Below are 25,845 nucleotides of genomic sequence, written 5' to 3' on the forward strand. Positions count from 1 at the left end.
AAAAAAATCGAATTTTGTTTTTGGTGCAACTCTTAAACAAATGACCGTTTATGTTAAGTATATTATTATTGTATCATAAACACACACACACGATGCACATCTATGATATTGTAATACCATGTATATTATATTATTATTGTACATTATCGTTATTATAATAACGTTGTTTTATCCGCGCGGTATGTTTTCATTTCATTTTTACCATTCCATTTTAACTAGAAATTTCTAATTTAATATTATAATAGTAACAACACTTGACGTGTAGAGCGGCATCAACCAGCGTCGCTGCCTCGGGTGAGTTTCTTTAAAGCTTCAGAGTTTGCTGTAACTGTTATGGATAATATAATTAGGAAACACGTAAGACCACCGAAATGCGACTGGTATACATGACGACCGGCACACTGACCACAGTATAATAACACTATATATAGGGTGATTCACCAAGCCTGGTCACCTCCCAACAAACATAATATACAGGGTTATTTTTTAAGCATTCTCACCCTATTTTTATGTTTAAATTACGCGTGCCTATAGTCACTTTATGATTTTATGAATGTTTAACTATAGATAGTTAAATACAATATTTTTAATCCTTAGATTTTTCACAATATTCGAGCATTCTGTGACGATACTAAAATTAGTTTTTCAAATGAAAACCCACATGTTTTAATGATATTTGTTAATTAGTTAATCAGTTGATTTTTCTATAAATGTTGATGTGCCGTAATCGAAATTTTAACCGAATTTCTGAGTTATTCACTTTGAACACTATAAGAATAATAGTCTATATAAAATACTTTGTAAATTTATACGAGTTTGGTAGCTATATTTAAGTATTAAACATAAAATACTTGTTAATAATTAATTCTTAGTAAAGTATACTAAGAACATTTTTTAATATTACAAAATGCATATGGATTAATATTGCACCAAATAATTTTGAAATCAAAAGTCGATAATATCCTTTTAATGAACTATTATTTATCCTTAGTAATATTGGTTGAATAACTCGTTCTAATTTCGATTACAGTACGTCAACAATTTCAGAAAAAAATAACTTATTCACAATTTACATTAAAACATGCAGGTATGTTATTATTTGAAAAACCAATGTCCGTATTTAGTTACAATTAAAAATTCCAAAAATCAGACTTTAAATATATTGCGTACCTACGCATCATTTAAACAAAAAAAATGGGGTGAGCATGATGAAAAATCACCCTGTATATTATATATTTATATATTATACGATGTTACATGCTTATTATAATATTATTTATTATGCAAACGGCGTGTGCGTCCCCTTCGGCGCCGGGTCCGGAAAAGTAGTCCTGTTTAAAAACATATTTTTCACGTGCGTTCAGATCGACTTCAACGTCCAATTACGCCATTTAGAATTTCTTTAATATAGGTTACACACGATGTGGCGTCATTAGTCACCGCAACAATCCGACGAATCGAAAACATCCGATGAGTGTTGTTATTCTTGTATACAACGATTTCAGAAATAAAGAAGAAAAAATGGCAAACGGACATTTTTGAGCTTAAAAACGTATTCATGTTTTCACAGTTATCGATTCAAATAGTTGGTAATAAATTAAATAACAATAATATCCAAATGAACAATATTTTACACATATTGAAACCAAATCATATAATCATTCTTAAAAAAATGCACATCAACTACCTATGTAATTTCGGTTATTTTTGAACTTATGTAAGAATCTATAGGATGAACTTCGTTTTAAATGTTCAAGATTTACGATCAAGATACAAGCACAGTGATAACAATGAGTAAGAATCTAATAAGTAATTCTAATATAACCAATAAACAAGAACTTAATAGATATATAGTTAATTCAATTTTATTCCAAAAACAGCTTGACAACTTGATTCATCCGTGATGAACGTGGTACTTACTTAAATATGAGTCTAAGAGTAGGTATTATGATAAATTAACGATTTTCACGTTTTAGTGTGCTTCTATTACCTACGAATAAAAAAAATATATATTACATGAAAAAATAAAATTAATAATAAGTGTAATACTTAATAACTTATAATAATATATTATTATACATTTTCCAAATCACTTTCCACCATAGGATGAAATCATCTTTAGCGTTTATTTAAGTACCTTCTGCACATTATATAATATTATGTAGGTAAAGCAGTTACAAACACTATATAATAATAAAACCAGACAAATAACATTATAGGATGGGATGAAAGGTTTTGTTAAGTAAGTATTAAAAAAATTTTATTATTATTTTACTCATACCTATATCATAATATTATATTAATTAATCACAAATATGGTATCATTAAAACGTCTTCATAATATGTATGGTAGTACAGTAGGTAGGTTGCTACTTAACACATAATATCATAATGTATAGTTTCTAAAGTTATTTAACAAATTAATTATATAACTCTTCGTTGTAATACTGTTAGATTTTTTTTATATTAACCGGAACAAAAACAATTAATTATAACAACAATAATAATGTGTAGTTATACTAATGCTGTATAAAGCTAAAAGCTTTTACATTATTTATAATTATAGGTAGGTAGCCTATTATGATAAAGTTACATAACATATTAATTAAAGTTATTGTCATGTCTACTAAACTACTTATAACGAATCTGATAAAAATAATACGTTAAAAAAATATATAGTTTATGTCTAGTTCTTCATTGTGGATTTTCAAGTAGTGCAAAATATTATAAATCCAGTTTTTGTTTATGAACGTTACTAAATTCGTAAAAATAACGGAAATTTGCAAATTATTTTGTAGTAGAAAATAATATATTTGATTTTATGTTTTATACCTTGCACCACACTTCCTTATTATACCTTGTCTGTTGTATAGATTGTAAATATAATATTTAAAAAAAAAAATAAAAAATGAAAAAAGTTTTAATACCTATAACTGTTTGAATGAAATTTTCAATATATTTAGATTCATTTTAACTTTTAGGCTATTTCTAGGAATTGCATTTTTCTTCAATACCTTTTTAATCAAAATGTTGGATTGGAAAAAAGATATAAAATATAAAATTAGATTTTTTATAAGTTGTACTTATACTTAACTTGTAATTTAAAAATATCGAAAATATAAAGTAGTGCCTACTTAATCTCTTTTATAGACATTTGTCATTTAAACGTATACAAAATTGTATGTACAAACAAAAAATAACAATTTAAGTCATTCTGTTGTAATTCAAAAAATATTAACTATAGGGACTTGAAACACCTGGCCGCATACATTATTTTCTATAGGTATAGAATTATAGCCATATAGGTTAAATTATTTTATTTACCAAATATTTATATTAAGTTATTTTAAGCTATTATTTATCCAACAAAATTATTCACACCGTTTTACAGTATATTAAAACTGACGTGTAACAAACAAATTATATGATATAGGGTTATATCTATTATAGAAATGTAGAATGAAAATTGTAAACACGTTTTTAATTTTTTATCAACAACACAACCACGGTATTGGAATATTACCACAGGTTTACCCAAAATAGGGTTTTCCCGTTACAATAAGATAAAACATAAATAGCAACTAATATAGATACAAGTCCTCTAGATACCTAGTAATTATAATGTTACCTACATAACTAAATGTATGTATTTATAATACCTATATAATATTATATATATATAAACATAGCCATTAGCCATATAGGATACAAATACATTACACAACTTATGATATTGCGGATACTGACCATAATAAATAATTCATTTAATAAATCAATATATTTAAAAATCTAAGTAAGTATTAACTAATACTTGGTATGATTGTTGATTTTGAGAATCGTTGGTGTCAAAAGGAGGATATATGGTTCCTTGTCTGGTTTCTTGGTGATGATATTCAGATTTTCGGGTTGATCAACCGTTCCTGGTTGTTGATGTAGTTGATTCTCTAGCATTTTACCATTGGCATCGTTTACTAGTTTCATCATATCAATTTTTAAAATTCTTTTTGAACGTGGATTCAACAGTTTTATATCTGGTAAGAGGCTTTTTAAAAAGTCCATATCTGGATCATTGTCATCAGTCTTGACCTGTGCTTTTTTTTTATTACTGAAGTAACCAGTAACTACTTTATTCAACTCATCTATTGATGATGTATTAGTTTTTTTTTTTACATGACCGTTCTTGGGAATACTCTGAATGGGGTTTTTGGAACTTTCAGCATATGATATAGAAGTATTAATTTCATCTTCATGTGCCTCATCACTTTCTGAATCATCATCAAAATTTCCATGTGCTTGTATTGTTTATAAATTTTTCAATTTCCTGTACTAATTGAATACTTACAATAGTGTCTTGCTCAACCATATTATTAACTTATAATATAAGCATAAATTAATCAATAGTAAAGAATATGAATATTCAATAAAAATTTTCACCGCACTGCAAGAAAATACTGCCAATGACTGGTTTTTGCGGCGGGCATGATGTGCGCCGCCAACGCGCCGCCGCCACACTGCATCGGTGTGGGCATTCCCATAAGATAACATGTGTTCTATTTTTAATTCGGCACTGCGCGCAGAGCGCCGCAAACTCGCCGCCGCCGCACTGCATTGGTGTGCGCCGGGCCTAACAGTAAATAATACATTTTTTAAAATAACTTTTGAAGATGTGAAAAAGTGAATATCCAAAATTTAATTTGACTTACCGTAGACGTTTTTTTATGATAAAAGTAGACAAACTTATGAGGAATAATTTATACATTTTCAAACCGTAGATATAAAAGAATATTTTTATTTATTTCTAACTCCAAATAATTTGCAAATTTTCGTTATTTTTACAAATGTTGTCAAAATTTAAACTTCAGACGCTCATAAAAAATATTGTGGACACTCAACTTTATTTTTAATTTCCACTAACTTACGACGTACGAGGAACCTTGTATTACATTTTCAAGTTTTTTTACACTGCCCCCTCCACTGGTTTTAAAAACTACTGGGAATTTTAGAATTTTTAATTTTGACCTCCAATGCATCAACTATATTGAAATAAATTAGCCCCGCATTTCTAACTTGGTACCTATACTTTTTGTTGGATGTCATCACTGATAGTATTTATTTGTATTAGTTTATTTGTAAAATATAAATTGATAAAATTGTTTCATTGTCATATTTGGAAAAATTTGCTGAATATTATAGCAAAATCGGAATAAGTTAGTATAATTATTTTACCAATTATTGATATTATTTGAAGTAGGTGTTGATAGTCTTACATTTACAATAACGCGTATACTAGAGAATATAGTTAAAATTAATGTCACGTCCAACAGATGAACATAATACACCAAATCTCGTAAACTATTAAAATTCTCATATAGAAAGGATATAATCGGTAAACAACAAAAAGAAAATCAGCGCTGCCACAAAAACAGAAATAAAATACCACTTATTTCAATTCCACCCATGTCTACGGAACACACCCTACATTATTATAATATTACATGCAATGTATATAGTATGACTGTAATAGAAACATAAATTGTCGTAATTATAATACATTTTCGTAATATAAATAAACTATAAAATGGCAATAGAAATAGAGTTAAAATCTATGTTCAGAAGCATTTTTGGTAAGCAATGATGCCTTATCGTCGTCAAATTAAAAATGTAACAAATCCATTACTACTCAATGGTGAGGTACACTCGAAAAGACAAAAGTCGAAAACATCTATACAAAAATACTGCAGAGCGACTTCACCTGTTTTTTTTTATATAATTATTTATATCCTTTACAATTATTATTATTATTATGCTCTTTTACATTTTTTGAATGGCCTGTTGTATAATAAATTATAAGGGTCAAAATGATGTCTACAATTTAAATTACTCCTTTTAGTTCCATAAAATATAGTATAGGTACTATACAAGTCATCACAGATTAAAATAGGACGTTGTGGATATCAAAAATGCTTGACAGAGGCCATTAATTTTGTCTCGCAGTGTTATCGAAAATCTGTATTTTTATAACGTGTATTGGTATAGCCGTTATAGTGGTATTAGTTAAAACAATAGGTATAATAATAATATTATTGTAATAATACACATTCACGACGTGGGCTATACCAAATGTTTATTTTTATCATCGGGGGCAGAAGCAAAACAAAATATAATAAAGTAATAATACCCTGGCCGATAACAAACGCTTAAATTATAATATATTTATAATATTATATTGTATTGTATCGTTTGCGTATCACATTTATTTTGTGTTAATTCAGGATTATGCAAAATGTAACGGTTGTTCCTTGAGGGTGACATAATGCTGGTATTAACTATTATAATGTGTTTAATATATTCGTACGAGAATCCCTGATTTTAATTTAGAATTCTAATGTTATTTTTATTTTTTTTAAAAATCTGGTTGAATCGTACAATCAGCTCTTTAAAGGTTATAACTGATCTGTTGATCACTGTTGTAAGACCCAGTTGTTGTATTTGAAAAGCAATATAAATATTAATGTCACAAACATAGGTATAATATTATGCATTCATTAATAAATTCATTCTTATTTTACCAATTCAATATTATATAATATATTAAGGATATACCGTTTTTGTCACATTTCACGAGATTTATACGTTTTTATACGTTGTAATTAGTAATAATTGTAGGTAAGGCAAAGAGCTAGGTGGTGTATGAGAAGGGAATATATTATATGGCTTTATTCAGTTTTTTTAGTTTTAATTTTTCAATGCACCACTTAGTATTGTACCTACCAGTTATATTATTGTCCTTGGATGCTTGAATCATGAGAAATTATACATTTTACTATGATGAACGTATTTTCTTTCATTACAATCTATTATCGAATTGAAAATGTACCTGTTAACAGTGTTGTTAAAATACTTTTAAAAAGTATTTAAGTAATTTACTCAATACTTTTAAAATTAAGTATTTAAAATACCTCCAAAATACTATAAAGAGTTAAGTATTTGACAGTGTTTGGACTTATCTAGATAATTATTTGTTCATCTTTTATCTTATCTAGATAAATAGTTACAAGGTATCTAAACGTCGAATATCTAATCGAAGCTAATAATCGACGTAAACCGATATCGAATTGTCCATAAATGATAAATATATAATATAATATTTTTATTATGTTGAAGGATAAACATAACGGCGCGTTTTTTTTTTATTTAACAAGTTTGATAAATAGAAACAAATTAAAAATTAAAATAACAAAAAAAAACGCTTTAAAACTTTGAGTACCTTATACCTACTTGCGCAACACCAATTTTTGACAAAATTGATTTTGTTATATGTTGTAGTATTCAAAGACAGCAGCTGTTAGATACTTGAGATTTTCTTAAAATATTATGCTATTATTATTTTGTTATTACAATTTCATAGTATAAAATATTTATCTAAGACATAGTACGATAAGTAATTGAACGTTCATGTGTATACACGATTCATTATACATACCTACTTTACGTCATGTAGAGGAAGTTACCGATACTATAGTTTATGTGTATACAAAATCAAATTTCTGTTGTGTATTTTTTATACAGTACAACAATTTGAAAATAGATTTGTTGGTTACGAAAGTTGTACGTATCTATAAACATTCTTTAGTTAAACTTTAATCTTAGATTTACGATCTACGGTTTTTATTTATAATATCAAATATTGACAAAATACGGAAAAATCACGAAAATTAGCAAATTATTTTGAGTTGAGAATTCATAAAAATTTTTCTTTGTAATCTAAGATTTGAAAATTTAATACAAGATTATCCATAAGTTTGTCAAAAAAAAATATCTACAAGAAAGTCAAATTAAATTTTTATGAACGTTTGAAATTCATATTTTTACAACATTTGATATTCACTCGAAATATCATGTAACGATTTTCTTATTTTGTTGTAATTAAAAAACGTATGACTGTAGATACTTGAAAATTTCACTAAATGTTCGTATTAGCATTTTCTATACATGATAAAATTTTGAAAATAATTTGACTCTTTTTGAGCTGTTTACGGACATTTTCAGTTTCCATTTTTTTTAGTTTTTTTTCTATAAATATCATTAAAATTTTTTTTGTTGGGTAAAAAAGCGTGAAAATTTAATTTAAGGCTCCTGATATATCTTTAATACATATAGCAGTTGTTAAAAATATTAAAAATACATAGGCACAGTTTTTTTTTATAAGCATTTAAAGTTCAAATTTTGACAAAATTTATCAATTTTATAATTTAATAATTATTTTGTAGTTAAAAATTTATAAAATGTTCAACTTTTATAGCTAAGGATTGAAAATTGAAAACAAGGCTCTACGTAAATAGGTTATATATAAATTACTTTATTCACAATAATATCATCAAATATACTTGGTAATATCATAGGCTGACTACTTTCGCTCTGAATCGTTTTTCTTATACAATGATATTATATCATTGAATTCAAATTTAATACCATCCATTACAGTGACCCACTTGTAACCTACTGTACAGCAGAGCGACATTCACTTACCCACCTTTTTTTTTTTTTATTGCTTTCTACATTCTCTGTTTCGCCAGATTTTTTAACTTTGAAAATTGGCAATCCAGTAGCATTGAGTTGCTCATCCCTGATCTATACTAATATATAAAGAACAACAATTGTTAGTTTGATCGTGATAATCTGTGGTACTATAATTAGCCATTTAAACTTTTTTTTTTACCCTCAGATAACTACACTATTCCAAGGGTTTATAGGCTTTATCTTATCTCGATAAGTGGCCCCTAATTATTTTTATTGCAAATTTGAGAATTCTTCATAGAATTAATAATAATATTTTAGATTCTGAGTGGAACGAGTAATTTTACAATGTTGTTTATTTTTTTTTTTTGTCCTGTAAACAAAATGTCAGAAGGAGTGGTTTGATTTCAACATATAGTATGTTAATTTTTTTCCAACCCAAAACTAAATTATAGGATATAGTGTTAATGCTTCATACAATATTTTCATATAAGTTAGATTCGAATAATTTAAATTTGTAACTTTAAACAGTTTACGATACAAATTTTTTGACATGAAAACAAAATAGACTGAAATAGTGAAATATTATAAAATTAAAAACAAAATAAATTAACTTAACTTACTTCTTAAAATTAAAAATTAACTCGTTAATTTCACGTTAGTTAAGAAAGAAATTTAGTAAGTTAACAGTTAAGTTAATGAAAAGCCAAAAGTAACTAGTTAAGTTAAAAAGTTAAAATAAAATTAACTTTTTAACTTAACTTTAACTTTTTAACTCGTTAATGCCCAGCCTTGATAAACTCTATAAAACATATCTATACAGTATACACTATGGTGTACCGAACAATAAATTTGTTGAAATTAATCGAATTTTTAACCCCACCTCCTCACCACAATCTACTTTTAAATCATTTCGTGAACTGGTAATAATTATAGTACCTGCATTCGCTAACCGACTAACCAATTATAATTTTGATTTTTTTCTATCTGATATTATTATTAAGAACCTAATTCGTACAATATCGACACGTATATTAAGGCTTTTGAATTAACTTGTTTAGCCACTTAATAATATAGACGGTCACTAATATACACCTTTTCTTCAATAAATTATTATAGGTAATTACTATGTTCATTCGGTCAAGTCTTTAATTATATATATGGCACACAATGATAATAATATGTGAAGCCACATACACATGATACCTACGTAATAAAAAAATGTGTTGTTATTATATTTAGGGAGAATAATGATAGCCAGTATATATATAAGATTACTCATTGCCATTTTTTCTTAATATTATATAATATTTCTTCGTAATAATGAATTAATTTAAATTATGATTTTAAGAATTTATGGAGTGACCCAGTGTCCTGTAGCATGTATAAGTCTAAATATTTTAAAATCTAGTCTTTAAGCGTATACTTAAGATTTAAGAATTCCAAAAATCAGAATTTGAATAAATGCATTATCATTAAAGGATACAATGACCATTATAAACATGTTGTTTTAGTGTTCAATCATTGGTAAAAACATCAATATTATAACGATTTTTAATTGTATAACTTAATTTAAATTATCTGAACGACCAGGATGTAAATAATAATAATAATATTACATTAAGAATCTAATAATAATAATAATTCTGATTTTGGGATTCGTATGACATCCAAGATATAAATAAGTAATAACTTAAACAATATAAATAAAAACATTTCCAAATAAAAACAAGGAGCACCAGTTGGTATTCCACTCTGCTATAAGTACAGTAGTTGTCGAGTATGTCATTGTAATGGATGTGTTCGATTTGAATTCAATGATTTGCACACGAAAAATTATTTGTATAAAACATTTTAATATAAAATATGTTTGGTGATAATGTCAAGTATCTACGGTTACTTAGGTATTAGTTTTTTAATCGCACCAAAAAAATTAAATAATTTTGTTAAAAAATGGTTTTGCGTAAAAATTCCCATTTTTCCTTCATCCTCTTTCCAGCCTCTTTCAAAAACTACAGCGAATCGTTTATTTCTACCTCCCGAAACTAGTTAACCTTTTTTATCAGAAAAGATTCTGAACGGAACATTTTTACCGCACCAAATGTTGATGATGGATAGAAAAAAAAATACCACACATCATTGTAAAATCACTACGCCCAGAATCTAAAAGTATAATATCATGATGACTATAAAATCAGATAATAACTAACATTTAGCTTTCTGAAATGTCGATAAATATAAGTTAAGATAATAATTAAATGCTTTATCAACTTGACGGTTCAGAATGTATTTATGATACAATAATGATAATTTTCTAGAAAATATCGTCTCCATTTAAAATAAGAACTATTAACAGTGTTAACCAACCAGGATACACAAACAGTTTAATCGTAACTCAGATAGGTAATTAGTGGAAAGAATTAATAATATTTTTTCATACCATGGCCCGAGTTTTAAATAAATACACGTAGGTCGTACCTACCATAAACAATATAGACGATTAGGAGGTACTTATAAATTACACTATAAATTAATATTCTCAACAATAATATGTAAAGTAGCTAACAGGTTTTCTTCATGAGGTGTAGGTTAACGCGTAACGATTTTTGAAAATATGTTACGGAAGTGGAACACGGTGAACAAAAACTCATCTTAAACTAGTTAAACTATTATAGGAATTAGAGCACAGATCAATCAAAAGATGATTAACATACTGACCTGTGAGCAGAAGGTTATTTTTAACTTTGTTTAATTTGATACTTGATGGATAAAAGGGTGTGGGGTGGATTTTCGTGGAGACATTACGTAGATGTTAAAAGTATTCAACGAGAACAACAATTTATAGTCTACACTACATTTTACCGGGGTTTTGGAAATGCGGTCATATTGTTCTTCATGGGATCCCAATCGTGTTCGTGTGAGCAACTGTGCAAGTACCTATTTACACACACACACTCTGTCACACATACACACACACACATATATGCGTGAACGAAGGTCCTTAAGCAGTATTTCAATGTTAATTTATTGTTTTCATCGAACTAATGAATTATTTTCCCGGCCGTGTCCTTCGGTTAAACAAAATGTGATACCGAATTCGAAACGAACATCTCTGCGTCGGTCTTTCCGTAGAAAATAAAACCGTATTTTTTCTCTCAGTACGAACCAAAACTGTTTTATAGTATACAATTTAATGTAATATAAATAACTGATTTTTAAGACATATTATACAATAGTTATTGTTATCAATGCATATAAAATATATATATCGATATAATTAAAATTCTATTAAAAAAAAAAATCAAAGTATATTTATGATTTCGATTCGATTTTTGGGTTATGCAGGATAATAGTTTCATTGGGATTTGTGTTTCCAAAACCCAAACAAGTTTTCTAAGCTAAATAATCATGTGCGTAAATACTGAACAGCCCGATAGGTATGATAGTAATATATAAAAATACACCGCACGCCTTGAAATATTAAACTCACTCAAATGGGCGAGCAATGAAGTTTACAGCTAGATAATATTTTTGTACTTATTTTAAAAACAATTTTATTTATAATATACGATAAAAACTTTGTAACTATCAAGTGAATAATAGTGCAACAGAAAAACTTTATAAACGACATCATACTATGTATTATATTATATACTATTTCAATAGTCGAAATCCACGTACGGCCTCGTGTGTAAATAAGGCTGCACAGATGCGGTCTCGGACGCAGACACAAAAAGATCCGCTTCGTATGTAATCAGCTTTGATGTCAATATAAGTAAAATGTTAATATATTATTTAAAAATGTGTATATAATATTTGTTTAAATGTTTAAATTAAATAAAAATATTGTAGTCAATAAAGCCGAAACCGGTATGCGCGGTAACTACCTACAAATAAAATACATCTAATATATATATATATAACTCAATACTATTTCTGGAATGTCTTGTATGAAACATTTTTAATTTGTGTTATTCTTTTAATAATAATTAATTGAAATGTAAATAAATAAGTGTTCCTACCAAAAGGTAATGTTAATTGATGGTTATAGTTGCGACTTGAGAACGATACGCTTTATGGTTGCTTGCGATGCAATTGAAATGCGTAATATTTAATTGTGTGAGCATTTGTTAAAAGCACAAAAAAAAATTACAGTTAACTAATAAAAAAAAAGAAAGCCAAGTTTTTAATTGTTTTTAATGGTCAATAAATTGTTGAACCTTTTGATATTTTAAAGTCCATTAAAGGGTTTCCTTTTTTACGAACCATTAAACAATTGAAAACACTCGATAAATTTCCAGATTATCGTGTAATTTTGTTTGTTTTTTTGTCTCTCATTCCTCTCTTTATATAGCACCGACGTCAGTGCTGTACTTTTAATTACCGGCGAAAAGGGTTGCATGTATTACCGTGAAAAGACACAATAACAGTAGACTGTGCACACAATAAAATCATCCCCATCGTCGGGCGGCGCGCCACTGCAGCGGACCTCGGGGTTGAAGGGGTGGTGGAAAAATTACGCGGCGGCGCTTAACCCCGTCCCTATATAGTTGATGCTGGGACCGGCGAGATTAAGACGTTACACGTGGCCTCTGTGCACAACGCAATAAAACGTAAAATAATAAATATATATATACACGAAAACGGTGTACACATGTATAGGTACAACTATTTTATTGGATCGTTAAAATATCTTCTCGGGCGTAAATCAGATGGACGGGACGGGACCCGTAAAAAGATAAAACGGAAAAAAAAATAAACGATACGCGTACCTACCTACCCGTTCATTCGGAATGAAAAAATAAAAAGAGCCCATCGGAATTAGTATACATGCATACTGATGTAATATAGTAGTTGTGTGTAGCTGATTATCATTGTTACCGGTATAGAATGATATTGTATAGGAATCTCTTTTATTATTACCATTATTATTATTATTTTTATTTTTTTTTATCGGTAGGAATCTGGACCAGTTTTAACTCTCCGACTGAAATCATCGACAACGGTAGTGAATATCTAGATAACAGATCTTTACACGACTCCTCGGCTAGTGGTGTGTGTGTGTGTGTGTGTGTGTGTGTGTGTGTGTGCGCATGTGTTTGGCCGGATAATTTATGTCCTGGTAGTCGGTCCTATCCACACGATACCGCCACAGGCATTTCTCACACACTGCAGAGGGTGTTCGCCGACAACGGTCGAATCCAATAAAAAAATATGTATGTACCTATAAATATATATATATATATTCCAAACAGTGTGTATGGGAAAAATAAAAAATAGTAAAGAAAGATGTAATAATAATAATAATAATAATAATAATGATACCTAATAAAAGTGTGACCCGATAATCACGTGTATATAACCATCTCCTTGGTTGGAGTGCTAAAAATTTGAATTTTACAACACGCCCCCTCCACTCGACCGAACACACACACACACACACTACCCAATACCATTTAATTATATATGTGTAGTAGGTACCTATGTACAATATAATAATATACGCCACGTGAAACGAGATCGTATTATATCATGTAGTATAGGTTTCGATGTGATTTCTTTTTTTTTATCTGGGTATATACATTTGTTTTCCGTCGTTACTCAAGTTATTTTTCAAGGTAAAACCGAACATAAAAGAAAAATAATTATTAAAATGATAATAAAGAATTAGTTTATAATCATTTTTCGAAACAACATTAGTTATTAGTTATTACTGACAATTTCTTACGGCTCATCATAAGTAGGTTATGTATATTTTTTGTCGTAGGAAAAATATTTTTAACTACCTATTGAGAAACTATGGATCATGGAAAATATTTTAATAGTATACCAAAATCACAAAATAATTAGTATTTTAATTAACGTTTATATTAATAAAACATAATTTATCCAATATTATTTCTTTTTATTATTGTAAATACTATTTTTATATGTTCACAATACAATATTTTTATATTAAATGTATTATAACTAATGAGTTATGACAACTAAATAATCTTTAGTACACTATTTGATAAATTATATTATTTAATTGTACTATGAAAAAACAGATACGTTTCTCAATTACAGAATATTTCCAAAAACTTTTATACGTAAATTGAATTCCATGTGACTACGTAAGTAGACGAGCTTATAGTGCCTTATACCATTTAGGTTTCGAAGAATGTAATTTTTTATGGATACCAAATACGTTGGATTACTTTTAAAATAATACTAATTTTGTATTTATAATTTATATCTTCAATAAATATAAATTACCTAAAACATACTATTTAAATTTCTGTCCACAAAACTGTAAGTTGTATTATTAGTATTCTCAACGAGTCGTGTAGTTTCGTTCACTTATTATTGTGTTATTAATTCAGGGATTATAATTTATAGTACCATTTCAGTAACTCTGAATTTAGTGTTGATGGTTGTTCCGTGTTTTTTTCGTTTGTCGAAATGAATAAATAAATAAGTACTATAAAAATTGTTAAATCGACCACCAGCTTTCACAGGTAAAAATTGATTTACATATATTTTTTATCAATTTATTATTTTATTAATATACCAATAATTTAACTGTAGTATAATATAAATTTGATTTACAAGTTATCAATAGTCGCATTTTCTGTTCTGGCTATGAATAACTGAAGAAGTCCCTATATTGAAACCTATTGAAACCTCGCGTTCTACAGCGTTATCACTACATTATTGTAGTTCAGTTAACCACGAGCACACGGCCTCCAAATGTTTAGGGTTCAATACTCCCTTATTACCATTCTATAATATAAAAATAAACAAATATTAAAAAGTATTTGTCAATGACATCCACGAATTGTAGTAGTGAACGTTATTTATTTTTACTTAAATGCATATAAAAACTAGCATGCGGTCTTTAGCACTAAAAAAACTGGACTCTCTATACAATCATTTATGATATAAAAAATAATTAACGTTTGAAGAAAGGTACTATTGCTGCGTATTTGCAAATAAAAAAGAACAAAAAAAAAATACTGATTGTAATTTACTATGAATAAATCATCGTCGTGATTTACGAATCAAACTAACATCGTATTTGCAGATAGTCAGCTACGAAATTGCTCGAAGTGGATACAGTGCACAGCAGCTGGCCTCTGTTTCTTTAAATCGTGCCCTAAGTATACGGTCATTAGGTACCTACTTTGATGTGCAGTTGACCGCCGTGGTTGCTGACGACACGCGTGACCTAAGTCATCATCTCACCTTGCTCCGTTCACCGGACAAGTACCTACCTAAATATTATACACGTAACCCAAGCGCCGTTTCGGCTGTTTTATCTCACGTGTAAAACATAATATTATAACGTATAATATTATGATAAGTTAATACACTGCAGCGAGTACAAAGCGATTCTCTATAATGCAGTAGCTATGATGCGGTGTACGAGCACTATACATACGCTCGCCTACTGTTTTTCGCCAAAGTATATAACAACGAAAAGCGGAAAGTGGGTAATAAAACTGACCACAAAACAAAACACACCCCCCCCCTCCAAAAAAAAACGAATAACTCCCCCGTTAAGCGAAAAGTTCAAAGCGAGTTGCGTGTAATAACACTATAATTTGTTGTTTATTCCATAACATAATATATCTACCTACCAAGTGGCTTTATAGTATCTATATATACTATTATAAAGGGTTTAAAAATTTCACGAAATTTGTTCCCATCGAGATACATAATTTTGTTTTCGCTGGAAGTAAAAACAAAATGTAAAATAGATTAATTATTTTGAAGTTAAAAACTACTTATACCGTGAGATAAATTACCGGACCCCTTTCTGTACTATATGCACGTCGTTATTTACTTTTAACCTATATAAACTGTAACTTATGCGTTATACAACTGTACAATAATGTACAAATTATTGCTCACGATTTATGGACCAGTGCAACGAGTAACGGCTGTACAACTTTTAAGTATTATCATTAGTAATATATTTTATTAATTTATATCTGTAACGCGAGTTGAAGGGAAATCGAATTCACGTAGGTAATATTATCATCGTATATTTTTTTTGGAAAAAGTCTAGCCACTCGCAAGTCCGCATACGACCACTGTACTCCTTAGGGCCCGTATTACAATAGTCGATTACACTTTGATTATGCATTTATGCTTAACCCACTGATTTTACCGGCCGAATTCCGTGGAGGTTTAACCGGAGATCGACTATTGTAATACGGGTCCATACTACGTCTCCTCTGATAGATACAATATAGACATATTATTACAGTCAACAGAGGAAGAAAACCTCACGAGGCAAAACGGGAAAGTCAAATTATGTCTGGAATATTTGATGACATTCGTAATAATTAGATAAAATGTATAGAAAAAATAACAATAAAATCCAATTGTATATTATTTACGTTTATTGTAGTTAAGCGTCGAAGACAAACGGTGTTGTTGTTTTTTTTTTTGATAAACATATCGTGTTACACATTTTTACATTGCCCTCGAGATACTATATGCGTATTCATTCTGGTTTCGATTTTATTTTAACAATTTCGGGTGCAAGTCTTATGGAAAATGAAAAAAATGTACAAAAAACAATACATGACACGTGGGTGGAGACGAGTGGGCATGTTCCAATCGTATCCATTTCTGCTACTCACACATATTAAATATTATCAACGTTTAGCGGCGCGGCGGGCACAACTGATGTGCGTAAATAGTTTGTGTACGTCGTTACGTATTTGTAACGGAAAAGCACTTAGGACGTAACTTTTTTCAATTTAAGCTCTTTTGAAATTGAAAAATATTTTTTTCCGAAAACAGATCTTAACATACCTTCTAGTTCGTATCATTGTTATTATTATCATCAGTCATCACTCGAAACGGTGCAACGCATGCGACACTGTGACCTAACTTTTGTAATTTCCATTCTGTGTATGTGCTTGCTACCGATTCTTATTACGAATTTCTGCTTAGTTGCACAGACTATAAGCACAAAAATTGCAAGCGTGCACAATATATTCATTTTTCATAGCATTTTAGGAAGGACCTACTCATACCTATAGTTTCTTCTTGTGTATACTTTGTAATTTTATTTATGATACCAAAATTACAATGTTAAATAATTGTAATAGGCACTTCATCTAATTTTATTATACTTACTATATATATTTTTCAAACTTTTTTATTTTAGTCTATAATAACTTGGTGGTTCTTATATTGACATTAACTTTTATTACTAAACATTTTTTTAAGTCATATTTTAATAATAAATTCAACTTTGAAGGTTTGTAAATGTGGTTTTACTTTATAAAAAACTATATCTATACTCATATTTTTTATTTCAGAAATAAATAATATTTGTATAAGCTTACTAATGAATAAGGTTAATATTATAATCCTATAAAAGTCATGAAAAATATAATCATCTGTAAAATTATGTATCTATACTGATAAAAGTAAAATTGGGTAAATTGGGGTAATTGGATATCAAATTGTTAGCCATAAAAGTGGAACATTTTATACATTTTTAACTACAAAATAATTATTAAATTTTAAATATGATAAATTTTATCAAAATTCAAACTTTAAATGCTTATAAAAAAAATCGTGACTATGAATTTTAAATATTTTTCAACTGTCGTTGTAACAATATATTAGGAGCCTTGTATTAAACTTTCACGCTTTTTGACCCAACAAATACAATTGTATTGACTTTTATAAAAAAAAAACTAAAATAATTGAAAATTGAATATGTCCGTAAACAGTTCAAAACAAATCAAAATATTTTGAAAATGTTATGGTGTTTAGAAAATGCTAATATAAACATTTAGTCAAAATGTACTGTATCTTCATTTAACAGGAATTTTTTTTTAGAATTAGAATTACACTAAAAACCAAAAAACCAACTATTGAACATTTTGACCTCCCGAATGCACCAACTAGATTCAATTTCTCATCGAACAAGATACTGTTGAAGAAAATCGAAGAAGTGCTACTGCCCCAAACGATAACGATAGACAAAAAAAAAACCAAAAAAACACTCATCATTGTTAAATCAATACATTCATCGCTCCGTTCAGAATCTAAAATAACATAGTTGTGCTAAATTGTGTGTACGAGTGACTACTGAGTTAATAACAATACTGCCAATAACGGTGAAAAATCTTTGTAACTATCAATATAAATTGGTTGTTAAGCCATTAAAACTTTTTTATGTACCTACCTAGTTAATGTAGTTCAAAATGCATTCAAGCAGTAAGTTGCACCGTAGTCTTTAATTATTAGTTATTTTATCTTTAATTATTGTTGCTACTTGCTTGGTTATCAACATTATGAAAAATGTTTGGTTTATGGCGTGATAAAATCATACTTATCCCCATGTCAATTGAAAAACAACCTTCTTACTGCATGTATGTGATGCAGACATAATATTTTATGCATATAGCAAGGCATTAGCGATGGAATTTAGTTGTGTGTCTGTCATTCCTTAAAATGTCATTACCTCGTTGGTAGATAAATTTGGAAATGAAGTAGGAATTTGATAAAAGTTAAATTGAAAAAATTGTCAAATCGGTGGTATACGGTAGCGTGGTTGTACAATGGTATAGGGAGGTGTGGTAAAATAATGTTGATCTTTGTTATTCCGTCAAATAATATGACGTGTTCCAAATTACTATATTCAGCACCTCTGAAGCAGGGTTTATATTACAGAATTATAGCATGGAATTCATCGAAACTGCGATAGAATCGTCCGTGGACTTGAAGTCTGACTAATACCTACAAATTTCGTCCTCATTATCAGATCAATTACCGACAACATAGTATAAAAGCTCACTGAACATCCACACGTGATAATTATGAAACTTAAAGTACACAATGAAAATGAACAAAAACATAATGACGACTTTAAAATTATAAGATTTTAATACCTACTATGCTCAAGCTATTTTATTTAACATTGTTATCGACCATTTAGTTTTATCAAAAACCTATAGGTAAACTAGATTATAACTGATAACATACATTATATTATACAAACATAACAACTGTTATGTATATTAGGGGAGTGGGATAGGCGATTGGTGTATCACACCACCCGCACCCCCTTGGGAGTAGAACCTTGTTTTTTTTAAAATGTATTTATACAACTGTTTACCTTTATATTATACTATATAGTAATCTATAAATATAAAAGACACAAAATGTTTGCCACTGACTGTGTCCTTTATGCATTCCTAAACCGTTCATCCGATTGCGATGACATTTGGTACAGATATAGATTAGACCCCGGGGAAGAAGATAGGCTACATTTTGTCTCGAAAAAAGCAGGCTTGAAACCGATATTGGATACCGATAACGTACCCACTACTCTGGGTGGATATTTCCTATCCTATATAATATTATACTGCTCACATAATCACAAAAACCTAGCGATTGTAACGCATCGCCGTATCTGCTAGTAAATGATTATCTTGTAAAATTGTATTAAATAAAAAATGAATATGACTTCAAAAAAAAAACATAAAAAGTTAGGGATAACTCGAGGTAAACAATATTATTACCCTATCCACCCTACTTACTTTACCCTTAGATACGTCATCAATATATTTATTCTGAAATTAATTATTTCAAACTTTAGTACCCAAAGAAAAATTTGAGTGTACTTAATGAATGAAGAAGTGAAAAATACATTTGCGTCTATACTTTGCCTTCCTCACAAAAACTAAAAAAAGAATAAGTAATACTCTGTCCTATTTGTTAAGTATTTAATATGTATAAATCAAAGTATTGATTGATATATTATGCTCTGGAACGTGAAATTAAAATTATTGATTGAATACGCCTTGCTCTTAAAAAAAAAAAAAAGTAAAACAAATATTAAAGTATATTAAACTCACTACATATAAGACAGAAAAATGGTAACATTTTTTTCTAGCTCTGTTGGTAAGTATATCACGCAAAAAAATTAATACGAACGGTTTTAAATTTTGTTTTTCATCGAAAAGTTTTTTTTATTAGTTTTTTTTTATTATCATCACACTGTACAAAACTGAAACAATTCCCCCGTGAGCGGTTAAAACAAATACGACACGATTTCTCATGCCTCTCGTCACAGTCATATTTTTATACATAATACATACTCCTGGCTCCCGCTACAGGGTACGCATATAATATATATATATATATTAAATTAAATTATGATACACGTGCGTGTAACGCAATATTATGCTGTAATATTATTATTGTAGTGTATTTTTTCAGCCTCTGTTTATATTAATCGACCGACGCACCGGCCGCCGATGTCATGATAATACAGTGTTTTTAATGAATTTCTATGTTAATTTTTGTCTCGGTTAGCTACACCAAAAAGTGGTTTTGGGGTGTGTCATCACAATGTACACAGACACGCATATACATTATTTGTGTGCATGTATAGAAGAATACACACAATGATCCATTTGTCTGGACATATTCATTTTTTAAGTAAATTTTTGTAGGTATCTAAAAACATGTTGTACATAAGTTTGAAGTAGGTACCTATAGTATAATTCATACCTAATGCACTACATTAATATAATGAAAATATATAATTTTTTATCGTTGATTTTTATCATTGTGGTTTTTTAATTTTTGTGAATATATCATGTCATAACTCATAAGTAGATTCAAAATACTTTTCAAAAAAATTGTATGCATAAAATAAATATCAACTGAATAAATTATTTTGTTTTTTTGTTTATATAAGAATTTTAAACGCTGATTTGTAGAGTAGGGTTTGCGTTCACAAGGAAACAATAAATTGAAACGTATATTGTTTTGTCATTTTTTTTACTTAAAATATGTAGGTACTTTATAATATTTAAAGTTAAAATTATATTTCAAAAATATATTAAAGAAAATATTATACTTTAAAAAATATCATAATACAATAGAGTAACGGTATTCATACCCAAATTAATATAAATCAATAAATCATGTAAATCGTAAATCGTAAATCATTCCAATATTAAATAATTGAACTATTATGAATCTTGAACCGGATGTTTAATAGTTGATCGGTAAGAGTATAAGATATTGGGTGCAACTACAAAACATATATTGAGTCCTATGTCTTACGTAATTCATTTTTATTTTAGGATGTATCAACAAGGTTGTGTCATCTTTAACGACTAAATAAATCATATCCTGAGTTATTATAGTGTATATGTTACGGACAATGTGGAATAATTATTACCGTACACATTTTCCGGGCAATCACGAATACAAATAAGTAAATAAATTATTATTAATATAATTATATAATATTGATGGAGAAAACAAAAAAATAAAAATGTATGTAATTGATATATTATTAATTGTAATTGAATTATATTCAAAATATTTTTAAACTATGATAATTCAGTTTACACTAAATTTTATTATATCATGCATATTTTTAAACAATAAAATAACTATAATTTTTTGTAAAAAAAAATTATAAATACATTTACGCAGGTTTGCAAAACAAATTAATGCAAATAAAAGTATAGGAAAGCAGACAGACATTGCAGTTCTAAGTATGTACAATTCTACATGTACAAATAAATAGGTACCCAATGACAGTCAATTAGTCATATAATATTATATAAGACTATTTTATTTACTTTTTAAATCCTACATCATTTAAACAGTTTTTAAAAAAGTAACTTCATCGAGAACAAAACTGAATTCTTGGTCTTTAAGAAACTCATAATTATTACTATTGGTGACTTCAACGTCAATTAAGACAATAAATTGGCTCTCGTTGATATAACATTTAAAACGGGGAGTATTTGGTTGAACAGAGCACTGTTATTCTGTATGCAAATAGTATACTTTTCAGTATATCAGGCCATTTTAATTCATCGTTCTGTTGTATCTACAAAATGTATAAGTTATGTTTAAATTAATTAAAAAATATGCATGTACTATAAATTATAAACATTAGGTAATACTGGCTAATTCCTAATATTAATATTTGTTTAGGTACTTGCCTGTACTTACCATAAATTATAATATAATATGACTTGGAGTATGAAAGCAGTACAGTAATATACGAATTTTAAGATTATTCTAAATTATTCTAAAAACTAAATTTATTATTTATATTCAAATAAACTGTAATAGTACAACAATAACATTACACTCGTCAGTTCACATATCACATATTATGTCATAATCACTACAAATTATTCCTATAAAAAAAATACATTGTGTTCGAGCCAAATAGTATTCCACCATTTAAGAAGACGTCACACCCGCGTCTTAGGAGTATTTTAAGGTGTACAAACAATTTACAACTTTAAAATACTCATAACTCGCTTTAAAAATAAAATATAACAAAAAGCCCATGAGGTTGTCTAGGTAATAATCTTACCTTTAGATTTTATAAGAGGTCAATTCACTCTAATTTTTAAAATAACGGAGCTACACATGACCGTATTTATTTGGTATGTTATGCACTTGTAAGACGGAGACAACACATGCGGGTGTGGCGTCCTTTTAATAATGAAGATATATATAGATATATAATTAAGATAATTATTGTTCGGGAATTATAAAGTATAATAACTAGTTATTATATATTATAATTTGGGTAACTATTTCCTAGGATATTTATATTTACCCCCGGTAACTATAACCTAGGATATATTTACAGGGGATTGTAAATATAACCGGGGGTACATATTACCTGTTTCACCGTGGATATAAATGTGGGATTTTTTAGAACAGGGGTAGCTGACCCAAATGATCTTGCGGGCCACTTTGGAAATACGTTACAATCCTGCGGGCCATATATTTTTTTTTTATTAAAATAGAAAAAATGTACAATCTGTATACAAATAATACAATAAGTAATTATGTTAACAACACATACAATTAACACTGAGGACACTTCAACAGTCACAGCGAACGGATAGATTACGACTGTTCTTGCCTTATTGGCCAGGTTTTATTTTAACAATATAATTTGCTACGTTTTGCAACGTTTTTCAGATTAGATTAGAATTATTACGTTTGTTGCGATTACGTTGTCAACAATACGACATTCGGGGCATTCCAGAATATACTATTGGCACAAAATTAATTTTTTTTGTAAATGTAAGATAAATCTCGCGGGCCGCAAAACTTTCCAAGGCGGGCCGCGGGTTGGCCATCTCTGTTTTAGAATAACGGAGTAACAACGAATAATTAATATAGGAACACTCTTTATTATAGCCATAAATCAGATAATAAGCACAGAATAATATAATTATGTAATAAGTAACGGTTCGGCACGATCGTCACAACCACTGCTTCGACAAATCACATACACTGCCTAATGTGCCAACTACTTTCTCCCACTTTGAGCGGCATCTTCATCTTCTTCATTTGACTCCTCCTCGGTCTTACCCTGGTTGATGGAGCGCAATGGTTTCATATACTCTGTGCAGGAGTACGTCTGCTTAGGACCTTCACTTGAACCAATTTTCATCAGTTTGTAGCATTCGTTACCCTCACGCCCAGTTATGATAGCCTCTGGGTTGTAAATGTGAAGTACCGGCGTGGCTGAGAGCATTGCTTTAACTGGCTTACCGCTGACTCATGTTTCTGTCCCATGTGAAACGGTACATCTTGCTTTCAATAAATCACTCAGTGGCAACGCAATCTATGAATATCTATGGATGAAATGACGGAAAAACCTGGTTAAACCTAGGAAGCTCTGCCCTGCCTTCATGGTTTGAGGCAGGAAAAACTTCTGCACTGCTATGGTTTTCGCTTCCGATGGACTGACCTCATTGAATCGGATATTATAGCCCATAAGTAGTCTATTGAATCTTTCAGAAACTGGCACTTTGACCATTTAAGATCTAACCTGTTCTCAGTCGCCACTTGTAGACATAAATATCTACATCTTCCGTGTCCAGTTCTTAATTGGTTAAGAATTACAAAATGTATTAAAAATATATCGATTAATAGATTAAACTATCAAAGAAACTATATAATTTGATAATCATATCTATTTTTCATAGAAAAAAACTGCAATAATATTGGTTAAGTTTCGATTAAGATAACAACGTTTTATCTTCAATAGTTCGATTGTATATTTTAATAGCGTCTGATGGAATAAAAGCGCGAGTTCTGAGCTGTGAGCACATGTGTTATAATAATAATGACTTATTTCTTTTTAATTATCATTCATTTTGTATAATTGTGTATAATTTCATAAAATATGTTATGAATTATTACGTTTCAATTTTTAAATTATTTTCATTTATTTAAAAAAAATGAACCGAGCTCGAAAAATTTTTTTTATGTACTAACCTAAAGGAATAGGTTAGCAAAGACTTAACACAAAGGTTTGTGATATTTTTAACAAGACTGTTATTTTAATCTTAAATTTTTATTTGCATATTGTTACTAGTTGTAATATTTATTATAATATTAGTTTAAATAAAATAAAATAAAAGTAAATTGGTTCATTTTATAAAAAATGTAAAAGTTTTTTCGGAAATAATACATTTTGAGTAGAATTTATAAAGTCCATGTCAAGTAAATTATTTCCAACTATATTACAAAAAGTATTATTTCCGGAAATAATACGTTTTGAGTAGAATTTCTAAAATTTACGTCAATACGTTTCATTTCCCATTTTTTTTACAAAAGTACTATTTCCGGAAATAAAACGTTTTGCACTAACCACTTAAGAAAAAACACAAAAAAAAAGGTTAAATACAAATTAAAAAATGATTTTGAGTTCAAAAATGAATTTATTTTATATTTTTGCATATTTTAGAATTAGTTTAACATTTAAAATGTTTGATTTGATGGTTCAACTAAAAAAACATCATTCCTGAAAATGTAGGTCTTAGGAAATAAGACGTTTTGAAAAGTTACCCTTCAATTATCAATCCAATATTACTCGCAAATATTTTGGTGCAAAGTTATGATTTGCTTTTACTCCCTTCAACTGGACATTATGTTCCCTATTTGCTTCTTTATTATTGAGATGAAATCCACATACTTCTGTCTTATCTGGATTTGGTCTTAGTCTCTATTTGTGAAAGTATCTTTCCAAGATGTTTAAGTCATTTTTTAGGGTATTCTCACCTTCTATCATATCTTTACACGTGTGTGCTATGGCAATGTCGTTTGCAAACTGGAACATTAGCATTAATGTTTATCAACAGCTGGGTGGTATCAACATGGGTGATTGTCACTGATTGAGGGCTATTTCTTCAAGATCGTTGATCCATTTTACAAGCAAACAATTATCGTCACCGGTGAATGACTGCAACGCTTCTTGCACATCTCCAAACTTGATCACGTCACTACTCGTAGTTTTGGCCTCGA

Source organism: Metopolophium dirhodum, chromosome 1, assembly GCF_019925205.1.
Source record: "Metopolophium dirhodum isolate CAU chromosome 1, ASM1992520v1, whole genome shotgun sequence".
NCBI classification, from domain to species: Eukaryota; Metazoa; Arthropoda; class Insecta; order Hemiptera; family Aphididae; genus Metopolophium; species Metopolophium dirhodum.